Below are 18,602 nucleotides of genomic sequence, written 5' to 3' on the forward strand. Positions count from 1 at the left end.
TTGTCTTTTTGATTATAGTCATTCTAATGGGTGTGAAGTAGTATCTCATTGTGATTTTAATTTTCATTTCCTTAATGGCTAATGATGTTGAACATGTTTTCTTGCGGTTATTAGCTATTCCTATTTCTTCTTTCATGAAATGTCTATTCAAATCTTCTCCATTTTTAAATTTTTTTTTTTAATTGAGTTATAAGAGTTCTTATTTTTTTTTATTTTTCAGTACGTGGGCCTCTCACTGTTGTGGCCTCTCCCGTTGCGGAGCACAGGCTCCGGACGTGCAGGCTCAGCGGCCATGGCTCACGGGCCCAGCCGCTCCGCGGCGTGTGGGATCTTCCCAGACCCAGGCACGAACCCGTGTCCCCTGCATCGGCAGGCGGACTCTCAACCACTGCGCCACCAGGGAAGCCCAAGAGTTCTTATTTTTAACAAGAATTCTTTATCAGTCATATGATTTATAAGTATTTTCTCCCAGTCTGTGTCATGGCTTTCATTTTCACAATAGTGTCTTTTGAAGCACAAACATCTTAAATTTTGATGGAAGTCCAACTTATTAATTTTTTTCTTTTATGGATTGTACAATATTTTTGGTGTCATATCTAAATATATCTTTCCCTAACCCAAGGTCTTGAAAATTTTTTCCCTATGTTTTCTTCTAAAAGCTTTATATTTTAGTTTTTACATTTAGGTTTATGCCATTTTGCATTCATTTGTATGTGTTATGAGGTAAGGGTCTTTATTCTTCTCTTTACATGCAGATATCCAATTATCTTAGTACCATTTTTTGAAAAGACTATCCTTTTCTCATTAAATTGCTTTGGCACTTTTGTTAAATATCAATTATTTAACAAATTAAATATAAGGATCAGCTTTTGGATTTTTAATTCTGTTCCATTGATCTGTGTTTGTCCTTATGTCAGTATCACACTGTCTTGATTATTATAGCTTTCTAGTAAGTTTGGAAATTGGCAGCTATGAATCCATCAACTATGTTCTTAATTTTCAAAATTGTTTTGGTATTCTAGGTCATTTGTATTTCCATAAAATTTAAATTCAGCTTATCAGCTTATGCATAATTATTAGGATTTTGATAGAGATTGTACTGAATCTATACATCAATTTAGGAAGAATTGTAATCTTAACATTAGGTTTTTGAATTCATGAAAACGGAACATCTGTGTATTTCAGGTTTTTTTTTTTAGGTTTTTCTCAGCAATGTTGTATAGCTATTACTGTACTCTTGCACTTCTTTTAACAAATGTATTAAATACTTATTTTTTTTATGTCATTGGGAATAGAATTGTTTTCCTGATTTTATTTGCAGATTATGTACTAGTATATAGAAATATAGTTGAATTTTACATATTGATATTGTGTCCTGTGACCTTGCTGAATTCATTTGCTGGTACTAGTAGGTTTTTTGTGGATTCTTGTGTTCATTGCACTTGGAGTTCATTACACTTCTTGAATGGGTAGATTGTTTTTCCTCATATTTGGGAAGTTTTGGGCCTTTTTTTCCTGCCCTTCTCTCTCTCTCTCCTCCTTCTGGGGCTCCCCTTACACATATGTTAGTATGTGTTTATTTTTCTTCATCGTTTTTCCTTTCTTTTCTTTAGATTGGATAATCTCTATTGATATATCTTCAAGGTCACTAATTCTTTTTTTCTGCAATCTCAAATCTGCTGTTGAATCCCTTGGTGAATTTTCATTTCATATCTTTTCAACTCTGGCATTTGTTTTGTTTTATAATCTCTATCTTTTGATTGATATTCTCTATTGAGTTGTTGTCATACTTTAATTAAAAAACTTGTCTATTTTTTCAGTTCTTTGAACATATTTATAACAGCTGCCTTGAAATCTTTGTTAAGTCTAACATTTAGGCCCCCTCAGAGCCAGTTTCTATTAAGTGTGTCCTCTTTCTGTATATAGGCCTCCCTTTCCTATTTATTTGTATGTCTCATAATTTTTTGTTGAAAACTGAACATCTTAGATCAGGGACCAACAAATGTTTTCTATAAAGGACCATACAGTAAATATTTTAGGCTTTGCAAGCTATGTGGTCTCTGTTGTAACTAAGTAACTCTGCTGTTGTAGTGGGAAAGCAGACATAGGCAATATGTAAATGAATGAGCATAGATGTCTTCCAAAAAAACCTTTATGTAAAAAAAACAGGCAATGGGCCATAATTGGGCTGTGGACTATAGTTTTCTGACCTCTGTTTTAGATAATATAGCAACTCTCGATTCTGGTCTTCCCCCTCACCAGGGGTTGTTGCTGCTACTGTTGTTTGTTGGCTGTTTGGTAACTTGCCTGGACTAAGTATGTAGAGTCTGTTTCCCCTGCAATGTGTGGCCACTGATGTGTCTCCTCAGTTTTTTTTTTTCTTTTAATTCTTGTTTTTATTTTTAAGCCTGACTTCCTAGGGATTGTCAGCATAGTTTAGTGGTCAGCTAATGATTGGTAACAGGTTGTACTTAAATATCTTGAGCCTAGTTTGGCTTTACCCTTTGCTGAGTATCTGTGTATGACTTGAGCAACACATGTAAAGTTCCGTCAAGTCTGCTGTGACTTTTATTTTCTGTATATGCAAGGCCTCACATTCAGCCAGTGCATAACCTTGGACATGGGCACACCTTCCAGACCACCACGGATACGTGAGAGCTTATCAAGGTCTACTACGACTGTTCCCTGGGTCTCACTTAAATTTCTGGCTGCTCTATTGCTTGCCCCAACCAGTGCTGCAGTCTCAGCCAGCTGTAATATTAATTTTTGGTGATCATTTACAACTTATTTTCTAAGATCATTTGTTTCCAACAATACTCTGGACACCAAATTAAGCCATCACCCTCCAAGCAACAGAGCTGCTGGTTTTCATGGCTTGTCCTGTCTTGATAGAATCATCATGTTGGAGTTGGGGGTAGGGAATAGGGAATGAGAACAGCCTCTGATGCCCCAGATCCCTACTTTTCTTAACAGAGGTTCGGTTGTTGTTGTTCTTTTAAATAATGCTTTTCAATTTGTTGTGTACCTCTGGTTAATTTCCCCCCCAAAATCTTGAAATGATTGTTTTGATAATTTTGTATTATTTTAATGTGACTTTTTGGATAGATGATTTGTCAATCTCCTCAGTCCATCATTCTGGAAGTGTTCCCAATGTGGAGGTTTTTTTTTTTTTTTTCCCTAGTCTTTTATTGGATGAATGTTGATAACAGTAATTTAAAGAATTGTAAGCCCTTTCTAAATACATTGAATAGACATTTATAGTTTGCTGTGAGGAGAAGAAGAAATGAGTAAGAAAGTCATTGTTTTTGAGAAGTTTATAATCTAAGAGTGGAGGTACGTACTATGTAAACATGAGGACTGAGTAACCGTGATGTACAGTGGAACTTGATAAGTAGCATAGAACAATGTCTGGGGAGTTGAGAGTGGCAGAGGTTACTTCCAGTTTGGCGACCTTGAGAGGTACCTGCACCAGGCTGGAAATCTAGGTATGATTCCAGAAAAAAAGTGCATCATGGAAAAAATCCCATGAAAGGGAAATATTCTTTGCATTTGGGGCAAATGAAAAATACATGCCAATGTGGAGTTTTAATGTCCTAAAAACTGACACAGTATATATTGACAGACCCAGCTGCTTTTTAAAAATTAATATATTGATCTTCCTGTTCCCTTCCAATTTTATAACCCTCCTAACCTTTTAAAATATAACTCTTTTAACTCTCTCTCTCTTTTTAATTGAAGTATAGTTGATTTACAAGGTTGTGTTAGTTTCAGATATACAGAAAAGTGATTCAGTTATACATACATATGTATGTATTTTTTTGAGATTCTTTTCCCTTATAGATTATTAAAAAATATTAAGTGTAGTTCTCTGTGCTATATAGTAGGTCCTTGTTGGTTATCTATTTTTTGTTTGTTTGGTTGGTTTTTGCAGTACACAGGCCTCTCACTGTTGTGGCCTGTCCCATTGCGGAGCACAGGCTCTGGACGCACAGGCTCAGCAGCCATGGCGCACGGGCCCAGCCGCTCCGCGGCATGTGGGATCTTCCCGGACTGGGGCACGAACCCGTGTCCCCTGCATTGGCAGGCGGACTCTCAACCGCTGCACCACCAGGGAAGCCCGGTTATCTATTTTTAAAAAATATAGTTATTTATTTATTTGGTTGCACCAGCTCCTAGTTGTGGCAGGTGGGCTCCTTAGTCACGTCACGGGGGCTCCTTAGTTGTGGCATGAGAACTCTGAGTTGCGGCATGCATGTGGGATGTGGTTCCCTGACCAGGGATCGAACCCGGGCCCCCTGCATTGGAAGTGTAGAGTCTTATCCACTGTGCCACCAGGCAAGTCCCAGTTATCTATTTTATATGTAGTAGTGTGTTTATGTTAATCCCAAACTCCTAATAACTCTTAACTCTCTTAAGATTTACTTTTACATATTCTTTAGGATGAAATTTATGTTTATTCTTTCCATCAATATTTCTTTATTTGTTCAGTGGTCATTTATTAAGCCTCTGTTCTGTATTGATGTTTGGATGTATTTCCATTCCCGGAAGCTCTAACAAGTGGAGTAGGAAACCAAATTTCTAGGGTTAGTTTTATACCAGTCCTAGAGAAAACTTTACTTATATTTCCTGGTCTGTACTAAGTTTACCTAATTATAATTAAAGGTATACTCTATTTTAAGAAATAATAGAAATAAATTAAGATTTTAAAGAAATAATAGGGTGACTATATCATTTAAAATGTACTATTTACACTCAAATATTTGTATCTTTCAGTTTTTTGACTCTTTCATCCAGTCACATACCATCCCCTTCACATTTTGTGGAGAGTGCATAAAATGGTCTACACACAAAGTTTTGTTTTGTCTTGTTTTTTCCCATGAGGCCCAATAGTAACTAAGGTAAAGATGTTCTGTTTGGGAGGGAAGGAGCAGATTGGGTGGATATTGGAAGTAATGGCTGGTGGCTGTGGAATATGGAGAAGGACCTCATAGTTGCAGTGGCTCAAATTGTTATCTGAGGCGCCCTGACTACAGGATAAGGCAGGCAGGTGGAGAGGTATGCCACATTTCCTATTACTTTGTTACTTGGGCCAGGGAAATTTTGCTCTGGGTTGTGGACTGGGTAAGATTTGGCGTAAGATGAGTGGGGCATAGGATGCTTTCAGTGTGAGAAAAGGGGAAGACAATATGGGTGATGGGATTGTAGCAGAACAGAACAGGTAGGCTGGTGGAGAGAGGAGGTACAAAAAAGCTGACTAGGCTGTATACAAGGCAGGAGGTTTCTCTAGCTGATAGTAGGTGTTCTGAGTCAACACCTAGATCCTCATCATGCTCTTTGCAGTTTAAGAAAGTGAGGTGAGGTCAAAGGTTTATTTTAGTAGATATGACAGTAGGATTTTTGGATCCATTATCTGGTACATAGTGGGGACAGAAGGAAATGTACTAGAAAATATTTCAGACAAATAGGTTAGGTCTGGTCCTCTAACTTAATCTTTGATTTAATTTTTGTACTGACATCTCACGAGATGTTAGTTAGATGCTAGCTTAGCATCAATGCTAGCACTTGTAAAATAAAATGTTAGAACAAAAATTAAGATAATGGATGTAAAATATTTTGAAAAATTAATTGCTATATAAATGCAAGAAAATCTTATCATTGTATAATGCTAAAGTATTTAGAGCAGCTGCTAAATGAAAATTTCTTGTAAGATAAAGCTTCACCAAAATCATGATGAAAATTAATAGAAAGATAAGATTTAATTTACCAGCAAATTTCAACAACCATGTACTGAGTATATGCTTGTTGAGCAGTGAGGTCCATGTATGTTAAAAGTGACGGACAGATCACTTGTTAGAGATTCTAAAGATACCATCATTTAAAAATCCTCTGTGCCCTTTTCTGCTTATTGTGTTCATGATGCTAGTTAGACTCAGTACATTTGCTTTGTAAGAAGTCAAAGAAGAAGATTTTTCCAAAAAAAGATGATAGTCTGTTTATCTAGGCCCTCCAAAAGCATTTCCTGCCAGGCAGTTGACATGTAGCCTTGGCACAATTTCAGGAAACTATTTGCTTCTGTTTACCCTTTCCAGATACAGCATCTCCTAGGAATTGAGATGAGGAATCTCCTTTAACTCTTTTAAATTTTAGAAGCATACTTTATATAACACTTTAGAATCTACTCTTTATACTAGCACAATGAGAATTCTTGTGCCTTTAAAAGAAAAATGCGTCTGTTTTAGTAATTCCCTGCTAGGAAAATCAAAGCCTTTAACTGAGTTAACCCAATAAAATGTACTTAGAATATTCCTTTCCCCTAAGATTGTTAAGATAAATCTCTTTCAGAAAACTCAATGCAATTATATCTGAATATGTAAAACTTATTAAATTATGGGACAACTGATAACATTTCCAAAATCTTTCCTCACTAAGAAAAAGAACCCACCATTGAATTTCTTCTGAATAATATGTTCTACTTAATTCATTTATAATATTTTTCTTTTTATGTAACATTTCAGAAATATTTTGTTAAGTGGGCTGTACTATATTTAAAATAAATTACTCAAAATTTTTATTCCTTTTAGGGAGCCAATTTGTTTCTAAATGTTCTTAATACTCATTTTACAGTTAGGAATGCAAGAGCATACTATATATAGCTTTATTATAACCTCAGAAGACATGTTATTTTAATTAAGTATAAATATATCTTTGAGGGAATGTGATGGCAAATGTATTAATTTAAAGAGAGAAATTTGAGATACAGAAAGGTATAATTACGTGATGTACATACTACAGTTAAATGTGAGCAAATTTAGGTCTTCTCTGTACACTGTTGTTAAATAAACTAATTATTACTTACCTCCTTTGTCCTGCCAGAATGAGCTAGAAAGGATTCTAAAATTCTAGCCAGCCCCAAACTATAGGCAACAATGTATGCGGAAGGAGGACAAGAAACTGTGGTGAGACTGAAATAAGTGGCATGAGCATAGGTGGCAAGAGAATAAAGTTTGTGATCAGGCCTGGGCTAGGGATCCAGAGCCAGATAAGTGTTTGAGATTGGGCATATCCATGATCCAAGATCAGAACAAGGCCATGGATCAGAATCAGATAGCCTCTGAATGGCAAGGCTCAGGGCAAGCAACAGATCAAAGACAGAGTATAAGAGATTGACATACAAACACCAGTGGCATGGGTAGATGGGGAATAATGAGCACATGTCCAGGGTCTGGAGTCTCAAACTTAAGGTCTACCATGAGAATCTGACCCCTTATACATCTGGACGACATAGGTCTCTCACTTCCCACCCTCCTTTCTCTCTGTCATTTACAAGATTTCAGACTTAGTTGGAAGTCATGACCCTGCTTTCGCACACTGATACTGAAGGCTTAGGTGCTGAGATGAATGGCTCCCTGCTTTAAGGGAATCAGAAATCTACATAGCTTGCTGAGGTCCACAGAGTTCTGCCTTAGAGGCTGGAGTTGTAAGGGCAAAAGATTAAGCAAACCTAGGGTCATCACTGGTACCACAAACAAAGAGTTATCTTGGCCTTGTGAATTGGTGGCTTTGGTCCCTTCCGTGACTTCTTAATCTGTGTCTTGAAACCATATTGACTTCCGGACTGTGTGGCCCTATAACCATCTGACCACCGAGTGACTGCCTTAACCCGATACTCAGAATTTATACTACCTTGATTTTTAGGACTTCCAGCTACATATTCCAGAGGAAGTAAAGAATAGGAAATCCAGAATCAGGATGAAACAAGCAAAATGACTGAGACATCCATTCTATTAGTCAGGAAACTAGCATCACTGTTCTTTGTGGACTGAACTCATCCCCACCCTCACTGCATTGCCTGTCCTGGATTAAGCCCTTAATAAATATTGGTTGAGTATTGAATTATGGGGTCTGCAAGTGATGGAAGTAACTGAATGGGAGAAGGAGTGAGGGCATAACTCCTGACATAGGCACAGAGCCTGAATACAGCTTTCAGATGTGAGAAAGATGGAACTGTATTACTATATAGAAATGTCCTAGAAAAGAACTAAGGCACAAAGAAATTATTGACCTATCCAAGGTTATAGAACCATTCAGGGAAATTAACTGGAAATTAACAGTGTCTTTGTTCCTAGATTTTTGCTGTGCACACTAAACAAATGGGTTATAAATATTCAAAACAGTGCTTAGGCCAGCAAAAAAAGTTTTTTTAATTAATGTAAAATTTGAGTAAGTGAAATTTTGAAGATGGTGGAATCTAACTGATAACTTCCTTACTCTTTAACCTGTAAATAATCTCCCTTTTCAAAGTGCTCATTATGTATAGTAGTGATTATGCAGAGAAAAAGCCTGTGATGAAAATGTGGTATAAAATTGTGTTCTTTGTTCAGCAAGTTAAAACAAGCTGGTCTGTAAGCAATTATTATCTTCATCAAAATTCCTAGCTCTAATGTTTTGGCTTCTTTGGCCCAGCACGTATGCCTTCTCAAACAATTGGATGGATTTAAAACACTTAGGAGATGTTTGTGCCTATATCTTAATGTAGCATCAGTTCAACAGGAAAAAGAAAAAAATGTAAGATTTGGCATTGTGGCATGGTTTTAAAAAGAAAAATCAAACCAAAACTAAACTAAACAAAAAGCCCCGAAAGCTTAAATCCCTGCATACCAAATGAACATTCTTTATTCAGCTCTTAGTAGCAATATACAAATGTTAATGTGAGTAACCTTTCAATAACTTAGTATTTTAACAGAAACTCCCTAAACATTTATCATTCCATTTGTCAAGAAAATAATTATTTTGTTATACTGTTTATTTGAAATCACTAAACGTGTAAACTTGGTCATTTTAGGATTAGACATCTCCTCCTTGACTCTAACCTGTAGTCTAGAATTTCCCATAGAGTTTTTTTCAGTTATAGGTGCCTAGACCCTACCTCTAGAGATTCTGGTTCAGAATATCTAGAGACACCCTGGACCAGAGCATTGCATTTTGAAAACCTCCTCGGATGATTTTTTTCCCCAGAGGACAAATATTTTATTCTTTACAGAAATATAAAGAAATTAGAAGATGACTATAGTTCTCCTCAGGTGATTTCTGATGTGCACCAGAGGTTGAGGATTGCTTTTGTTCATACTTTACTCAGCACATTGCATCCAGAATTATTTTCCTCAAGTACACATCATGTCACTTTTCTCCTCAAAAATATTGTTTCTCTACGCCCTTCAGAATAAGATTAAAATTTCTTAATATTGTTCTCATGGTCTTCCTGGATCTGACCCTCTATTAGTCAGAGTAGGATTAGTTTACACTGCAGTAACAACCCCTAAAATTTCAGTGATTTAAGATAGCAAAAGCATATTTCTTACTCATACGACAAGTCCAGCGTGGGCCAATAGGGAGGCCCTCATTTATTCAGGGACACAGTCTTCTCCATTGTCTCACAGGGCTTTGCAGGGGAGACAGGCATGGCCTCTCTTCTCTTACCCATTCTTCAGTACTTTGGCCAGGAAGTGACATGTGTTGCTTCTGCTCACAGCCTGTTTGCTAAAACAGCCCCATGGCCCTGCGTAACTGTAGGGTGACTGGATGATATAAACTTCTGAGGATTGGGAAGAATATTAGTAAGCACTAGTAGTTTGTACCACCGACCTTTAATCTACCATTTAAAAAAAAAATTGAGGTGGAATTCATACAACATAAAAGTTAATCATTTTAAAATGTGCAATTCAGTGGCATTAATTACATTCACAGTGTTGTGCAACCATCACTTCTAGTTTTCTTTCTGTCTCTATACATTTACCTGTTTTGGATAGTTCAGAGAAATCATACAATATAGTGACCTTTGTGTCTGGCTTCTTTCACTTATATGGTGTTTTAAATGTTCATCCACATTGTAGCATGTATTAATACCTCATTCCTTTCTGTGGCCAAATAATATTCCATTATATGAATATACTACATTTTGTTTGTCCATTCATTTGTTGATGAACAGTTGGGTTATTCCTACCTTTTGGTTATTATGAATAGTGCTGCTGTGAACATTCGTGTACAAGTATTAATTTGAACATCTGTTTTTAATCTTTGGGGTATATACCTAGGAGTGGAATTGCTGGGTCATATGGTAATTCTGTGTTTAACTTTCTGAGGAACTGCCAAACTGTTTTCCACTGAATCTACATTTTTAGTCTGTGTTACCGTAGTCAAATGAGGACCGGTCATTGTTCCTAAAGCTACTATTTCACAGCTCAGGCAATTCCTTTGGTTTTGAATTATCTTCCCTTCTTTTCTATTTATTGAAATGGAAATTCTAACAATCATTTAAGGTTCAGTTCCAGCCCTCTCTCCCTCAGTTCTCAGTAAGAATCTCTACTACTTCTGCAAATTTCTATATTTCCTCCTCATTGTCTCTTTTATACCACTTATTTTATTCTGACTAGTTGTTTATATATAGATTATAAACTTGCTTGTACAATTTATTTCTCTTTTATTCCCCGTGATCAAAATCAGTTTATTGCAGGTGTTTAATAAACACTTGTTGAGTGAATAAATAGCTATATTTATATAATCATTTTTTCTTATTTATTATAGGTTCTTTTTTTGCAAGTAATATGGACTAGAAGATATTACATTCTTATAATTCTTATTTCGGGGATGCTTGTTGGGCAAAATTCAGTGAACTTAGTGACAAGGGCAAGTCATTCTTTAATGTAGAGATATTTCTTCGATATAAGGCTGACTAAGCCAGCCTTTCTGAGCTTGTTCTTGTCTCTAATCCATCTAATGAGCACCTGGCATCTCATCTTATTCTCTGTCAGGTTCAGCCCACCCAGCATCATCAGTCAAGCTATCCTAATACTTCCTTTAAATAAATACTAAATAGCCTAGTATTTGGAATAAAACCCCAAACAACATTATAGAACAAGAAAAGAAATGAACTTAGGTCTGACCGAACCTTTTTGTAAACTGATTATAGAAAAAAAACCTTGCTCTTAGGTACTATATCTTTCATGTACTTTGGAAGGGGAGAGTGAAAGGCACTATTTAGGCAAGGAAAATAGATTCTACTATGAAAAAGGAGATAAGTGAAGTAGTTCAGTTCCATTATCCCTTAAATACTTTAACAAACTAATAACTTATTTGTAATTTTATGTTAAAATCCCAGTTAAAACACTTAAGAAAGTAATAATCACTGAAATCCAAAGGAGATTTACTATCTTGACAAAATTAATTTGTATCGTAAAGGATAGGTTCTTAAGATCTTTATTAATAACCCCAAACATATGTTAATTATATCTACCAGCAATACTGTTAATTTTCCCCTTTAAATTCTGTGTAGATATAAATAAAATCTTTATTTTATCCCAATAGAAAAATTTCAGGTTGTGAGAGAAAAATATCTACTGTCTTTGTGTATGTATATGCCAGAAATTTCTTACAGATTTTCATTGTCAGTCAGTCAACAGGAGGAACTATTTATTGGAGGGATTGTTTGAGAAAAACATAAAATTAGGAGGTTATTTACAAACAGATGTGGTATTTTTGAACCATATCTGTACGTTAACCAACATTGCTTGCTGAAGCTATTTTGTAGTCTGGAATTGTGCATAGTAATATTCACAAGCAAACTGAAAGTTGAATCCTGCTAATCCTACCAATACACTGGGGTAGAACTTGAACCCTTAGCCTTGCTGGTGATTTTTACCTTTTTTGAGATTATGAACCTCTTTGAAAATCTGTTACAGTATATGGACCTCTCCTCTCAAAAATGTATTATGCACACATAAATAATTTTGCATTCCCTTTGAAAATTTCTGAAAAAATATACAAGAAACTCCAGTGATTGCCTGAAGAGAGAGGAACTGGAGGACAAGAGTGGGAAGGAAGACTTTTTTATATTTTCTTTTATACTGTTTTTGAAGTTTTTAAACCAGGTATATATCTTACATATATATATATATATATATATATATATATATATATATTTTTTTTTTTTTTGTGGTATGTGGGCCTCTCACTGTTGTGGCCTCTCCTGTTGTGGAGCACAGGCTCCAGATGTGCAGGCTCAGCAGCCATGGCTCACAGGCCCAGCTGCTCCGCGGCATGTGGGATCTTCCCGGACCAGGGCACGAACGTGTGTCCCCTGCATCGGCAGGCGGACTCTCAACCACTGTGCCACCAGGGAAGCCCTATATATATATTTTAATGTGTTTTCTTAAGTCACAATGTTAAAAATTTTTGTACACAATTTTGGGTTCTGTAATTCTTCCCCCTACAATCAATTCCTCAATTTCAAAATCTTCTTAAACTTTTGTAAACAATGTGTAGTAGGAATAACTTTTTAAAGCATTCAGTTTAAGGATTTTTTTTTTTTTCAAAGTTAGGCTGTAAAGGTAACTGTGCTCCAGTATGTTGCTTACTGTGAAGGAAAGAACTATATTCTATTTCAATTCATATGATATCTTGCTTGATTCCTTTAGGAAAGCCTCTATGAATGTATGGTGATAGAGGGGCTTTCTTCTAAGGGAAAATTGCCATACATACAACTGACAAAGATCTTAGAATTAGTTTAGTCTAGTGTTTTTTAAATTTGGGGATTCTAATTCTGTAGATCTGGGACTGGAGCCAGAATCTGTATTTCTGACAAGCTTCTTATGTGATTCTGAAGGGTTAGGAGATGTAGGAATTAGTAATCTAGTACACACTATTACGCTTTACTGACTGCAAAAACTAGTTGCTAGGATTCATACTACTGACTTAGTTAACATCTGTGTGAATATAAGTAAGCCCCATTCGCCTTTTGAGGGGCTTGGAAAAGAGGAAAGTAAAAAGCCAAAGGGAGTGACAAGGTCATCCCTTTGCACTCTTGATAGCTATTTCTGAGGTGTGCTGGACCCTGGAGATTACAGATCAGAGGTTGTTTTATGTCAAAACTGGCCCAAAGTCTTAAAGCTTATGGAAAAACTCCAAGGGTAAATAATGGGGTGCTTTAGAAATGAGGCTCTACTTACATTTAGGGAGAATGGAAAGCAGGATTGGATTAAATAGTACTTGTTGAGGTTATGGATTAGTGATTAGTAATTATTTTCTTTAAAAAATGTTTTAGGATGATTTCAGTCTTTAGCATTTAAGTGTAGCTGTTTCAACAAAACATACTATTTTTATTAAAAACAAAAATTTTTGAAAAAAGGAAGTGATATGTGGAAGAGCATGACCTAGAAAACTTAAAGGTCATCTGGGCCGACCATCTTTTCCAGTTGCCCGCCTTAGAGAAACCTGGTTATTTGGATCATGTGGCATAAGTAAGCCACCATTGCCCTTTTAATGACCACATATAATATTATAGGCAGAGTACCTAGGAGGAAATAACTGCTTCATGAGTACTAGACCTGTACACCTGAAAGACTTCCTTGAAAATCTTAAGCCCTTTGTTCCTCAAAGGAAAAAAAAATGCCAAAGCAAAATCCATGAACCAGAAAACCCAAACTACTCACCATGCTCAAGCACAGAGTTTAAAATAGCAAAAGGAAGTAAAGCCCATCTCTGTGACATCAAGTGCTATTTTGGTATACGGCAAAATAGTTGAATTATAAGTCCTTCAAAGTTAAAATATTAAACAGACCCTTAGCTATAAGATGTGTTGCCAGGCATCTGTATGGAATATAACCATGTAATCAGAGTGTATTGTACTTCTCCACACAAAGAGAACCAAAGCTACTGCTTCTAAAGATTAGGAAACTTTCATTAGACTGACAGAAGACAGTACAGAGGAAATGGCTTGGGGGTGGAGGAGATGTATGAGAGAGGATGAAAGGAACAGCATTCATACTATCCAAATTAGAGCCAGGATGTTTATGCTCAAATCTTGTCTTGGCTCTGTGTTGAGGGGACTGAATAATGGGGACATGGGAAAGTGTATCTCTGAGATCCCTAAATTAGGCACGAAATACACCAAATTCTTCTTATAAACGCTTCTTATTTGCAGCAGTCTCTGCACATTTCTGAATATATATTGTGATTAAAATCCAAACCCAGCTAATGCTAATGATTCCTTCCTCTCTTTTTGTTGCTGGTATCCTTTCTAAAGATGTTACTTCATTCTGTTGTTTTCAAGTCACATGCCTCTACTGAATTGTAACCTTATGAGGAGTGTTTATATTTATCTTTCATTTATTCAAATAGCATATATTTATTGTGCACCTCTTTCATGCTGGGCACTGTGTTAGGCACATAGGCTACAGTTTTTAGCAAGATAGGCCTAGTCCGTGTCCTCATAGAGCTTATACCTCCCTTAGCACCTTATACATAGTTGGCTTTTTTTGTCAAGTGATGTGGACATTAGGTTAATGCAAATCACTAAATTAATACCATTTAAAATAGCTTTAAAAACATTTCAGATGTCAGTGTCTCTAATAAATCTTTGGCTAGTATTAAGATGAACTAACACTGACATCAGTGGAGTTTAGACTCAAGACTATATTTAGAAAAGCTAAGGGATGTTACTTTTATTTCTGAAAGAGAATATCTAATTAAGGTTTTTCTTAGGAATTAAAAAAGTTTGACGCATAGTTTGCAAAGCATTGGCAAACAAAAAGAACAACTATTTGTATGTCATTATTGCTCTCTTACTTTTCTTTAGCACATGTAAGAGACAGCAGCAGCAGTAGCTGCCAGAGATGAAAACCGTTACTATCCTGGGTCTGAAGAGAGAACATCTTGATGCTTTCCAGTGAGTTGGCTTTCTTTACAGGTGTCACGCACAAGAAGAACAAGACTTTAATAGAAGTTTTAATAGTTTTGGAAGTGGGAAACTTAAGTACCTCTGTACAGAGCTTGGGAGCTGCAGGTGGAATTTGCCTGGAGCATTGTTAAGTTTTGTGGCTTGTGTTCCCTGAGGATTCTTCTACATGACTTCTCTTGTTGCTTGTGGAGGGTAGAACCACCCTAATTTGAGATTGGAGAAGACTGGAGAAGGCTCAGTCCATCCAGATAGCCCAAGTCTCCTGAAGGGTTCAAGCATGTCAGTGAACTTTTTGAGTTTGGAGTAAAGTTTGTTTTGATTTCCCTAGTTTCAGGTTTTCTCCTGTGTTTACCAGTAGAGAAATGAAAATCTTGGGTTTTCCTTATGTAGAACCAATTCACTTTACCAAAGACTGACATATTTTTCACACATAGACAACTATGTAAGGCCTTCTGCTAGAAAGGCCAAACATATGCTCTGGCACCAATTTTATTGAGATAAAGCATTAATACTAGTAATTCATGTTAATATCCTTTTTTGGCAAAGGAACAATAGACTATCAGTTTGGTTCTTGCCACTTTTTCTGTTGGATCAAGAACAAGTTAAATTATCTTCAAGATGTATCAATATCTTAAACTCCCCATTTTTTCCCCCCCATTATTTTTGATGCTTGCCCTGCAACTGAGTAAGTACTTCTTTAGGGTATGTGACAGTTGAATTGGCTTGGGCTTTGGAAACATGTCTTGGCCTTAGAGTCTGTTTATGGTCATTCTTTTTTAAAAAAAAACAAATTTTATTTATTTATTTAGTATATTTATTTATTTATTTATTTTTGGCAGTGCGGGCTTTCTCTAGCTGTGGCAAGTGGGGGTTACTCTTCGTTGTGGTGCGCAGACTTCTCATTGCAGTGGCTTCTCTTGTTGAGGAGCACAGGGTCTAGGGTGGGCAGGCTTCAGTAGTTGTAGCACACAGGTTCCGTAGTTGTGGCTCGCGGGCTCTAGAGCGCAGGCTCAGTAGTTGTGGTGCACGGGCTTAGTTGCTCTGAGGCATGTGGGATCTTCCCGAATCAGGTATGGTCATTCATATACGTTTGCTCCTACAAAATGTAACTAGGTTTGTGAACGTCAATTTTGTGCATTTCAACATTAAGTTCTATTTATAGTGACTTATGGGATGAGAAATTGGGCTACATGGCTTCCTAACATCCCACCAAGTATGTATGGGTTTCGATTTTAAGTGATTTGCATTATTCTTTTACAAGTGGATAGTCATACTGAGTTAACAATTTCTTTAAGAATTCCGCTAATAAATCACAGTTTCTCACTGCTAGTATTACATTGCTTTTTCTTTAATGACACCCTTTTCCAGTTTTTGGTTTTGCAAGCTAATGGAGTATTTAAAACAAATTCTCAGAATGCCCTTAGAACTTTCGGTTCAGACCAGACGCCTTGGAACCCTAGTGCTTTCAGAGTTCTTCCGCTACTCCTGCAATACCAAATGTAGCTTCTTTTAGCGTCTTTTTGGGTTTTGCAGGGCTCCCCTAGCCTAGGGCTGGGAGAGCGGAAAGAGCTCATCGGTTAGTTTGAAGGCAGGCGGGCTGTACAGGCAGCTTTTCCCAGACTCTCCCAGCTCCGGCTTTTCATGCATACCAGCAGAGCCGCTTTTTTCCTCCAGTGATTGAAACCATCTGGACTGCAGGGGGGTCACGTGTGTATGAGAAAATGACATAAAGTTTCAGACCCCCTTGTGCTTTGCTCCAGACCCAGACAATTCTTGGTCGGATGGTCCGAGGTGAGGGCCGGTCCAGTTTGAGGACCAACTCCTCACCCTGCCCCCGCGCCCTGTCTTCCCATCCCCAGCGCCCTCCCTTCCCCCTTTGCGCACTCTCAGCGCGGTTTTCTTGTTCCCTCCAGAGCCTCCGAGCACAACCCCTCCGCCAGGCTCCAGCAGCCCACCCTTTCTGTCTCGGGTGGAGGCACACCTCCTCCACGCCCCCCTCCGCTCAAATCTGTGCTCCCTCCCTTCCCTCTCCCTCCAGCCCGGCCGCAGCCCTGGGCGCGGATGCCCGCCCGACGACCGCCCTCTCTCCCGGAGCGGCTCCTCCTCCGGGCTGCGCGGCTGCAGTCAAGCCCCCATCCGTGCGAGCGCCCAGCCTGGCTGGGGAGCACAGAGGTAAGTGCGTCCGGGCCGCCGCCCCGGCTTTCCCTGCCCGTCTTCTCGCCGGGAGGTTGCTTGCTTGTCCCAGTGCCCTTGCTCCAGGCCGGGTGGCGGGCAGGAGGGCCGCAGGTTCCGGCTCTGCGTCTGCCGCGCCCTGCCCTGCCGCTGCAGTCCTAGCCCTTTTCCCGCTATTCACCACTCCTCGCCCCGGAGGTGTTCCAGCTCTGGGAGTGTTTGCGTTCGGGGGCCTCTGAAGGCGCAGACGAGTTGGGCTGTTGGGGGCTGCCCTCCGGACGGTCGTGGCTAGCCCTACTTCCCGGCTCCGCTGGGGCGCGCAGTTAGGGGTGGGGAACATGGAGCCGAGGGTCTGGGGAAGTGCAGAGCTGTGGTGTGCGACGAGGAGCCCGAAGTCCGAGCGGTCCTGGGAGTAGGCTCTGTGCGAGCCCCTGGACGCGCCCGGGCTGCTCTGCAGCTCTTACCTGGAGCTGTGGTAGTTTGTGTGCAGGCTCCTTCAAGAGCACACACACACAACTCAAACAAAGGAAAATGAACTTCGCACTCTACTACTTTGATTACCTTTCCTTTCTCGCCCTTGTTCTGAAGTGCACTAAGTATTAAAAGTGTAGTGTTAAGTGACCCAAGACTAAAGGACCACACTTCAGCCAACGTTTTATGCCACCTTATTAAAGAATTCAGTAGTTTGTAGAGTTCAAGAGACTGAACGTTTTCAAGTGTTTCTAAAGAGAGATTATTGCATTTTCCTGTGGTCTTTATGAGAATGTGGTTTATAATTACTTGAACCTGAGTAAAACAACTAAGTGAGAGAATTGGCCTTAATGCTGCCTTAGTCCAGCTCTTATCCCCATGCAGGTGTTTCTGCTGTTTGGACCACAGGGTCTTGGGAATGGTGAAGGGGTCATTATCCCATCTCCAGGGCTGTTTTGAGCTATCCCTTATGTGCACATACGTCAATTGGCCATCTTAGGACGGGCCACAAGGTTAAAACCCAAGTGACTGTATTACTGTTTGTTTGTTTTTTTCTCCAAGTAATATTTTCAGAAAGTGAATCCCTTCACTGATGAGATTTTTCAGAAATAGGGGTTTCTAATGGATCAGAAATAGTCTAGGTTCCAGAAAGCTAATCAAAGGTAGAGACCAGATTGCTCTTAATCTGTCTCCCATGGTGAATTAAGGGCAGCACAAAGCAAGGGCTCAAAAAGAACCTGTTGAATGCATGGAGTGAATTAAAGCTTCTTGGACTCTGCCAGCTTGGCTGAGAGTCCCCCTGTGACTACATAGATGAAGGCTTCATTTTCATTTACCCCATAAGTATTACCCTTGGAAAAACTCTCCAAGATACGGGCGAGATTTGGTCAAGTGTATGTGGGAAGTGGTATTATCCCCTAATTGGGCCAGAAGGGCAACCATTATTGGTAGACAACCCCAAGGCAACTGAATCTTCAAAGTATTTTTCATTGAACACTTACATTGTTATTGGCTTGACAATTGATAAAAACTTTGCTCTTGTGTTGGTGGACTCATCAGGGAAAGAGGAGTGACACATAAGAGAACAATAAAAATTTTAGATCCATTGGCTTAGACTATAAGAACTATAGAAGCTCAGAGGAGAAAATGATTATGAGCCAGGGTAGTTTCATAGAAGAGAAAAGATTTCAATTAGGCGTTGAAACAAAGCATGGTTCTGAAATTAGTG

The 18,602-nt window shown here is 38.4% G+C and overlaps 1 protein-coding gene across 4 annotated transcripts in view; it reads left to right on the forward strand.

Annotated features, from left to right (window-relative positions):
* The window catches only part of DENND2B (DENN domain containing 2B), a 174,547-nt gene that overhangs the window by 4,452 nt on the left and 151,493 nt on the right, over positions 1-18,602 (forward strand). The window contains exon 1 of one of the 4 annotated variants that reach the window (XM_060303537.2): positions 16,648-16,903. The exons of the other annotated variants lie outside the window; for them this stretch is intronic. The gene's annotated coding sequence lies outside the window, so the exon portion shown is untranslated. Of the gene's footprint in view, positions 1-16,647; positions 16,904-18,602 lie in introns of those variants that run through there. 4 annotated transcript variants of the gene reach the window in all.

Source organism: Globicephala melas, chromosome 8, assembly GCF_963455315.2.
Source record: "Globicephala melas chromosome 8, mGloMel1.2, whole genome shotgun sequence".
Taxonomy (NCBI): Eukaryota; Metazoa; Chordata; class Mammalia; order Artiodactyla; family Delphinidae; genus Globicephala; species Globicephala melas.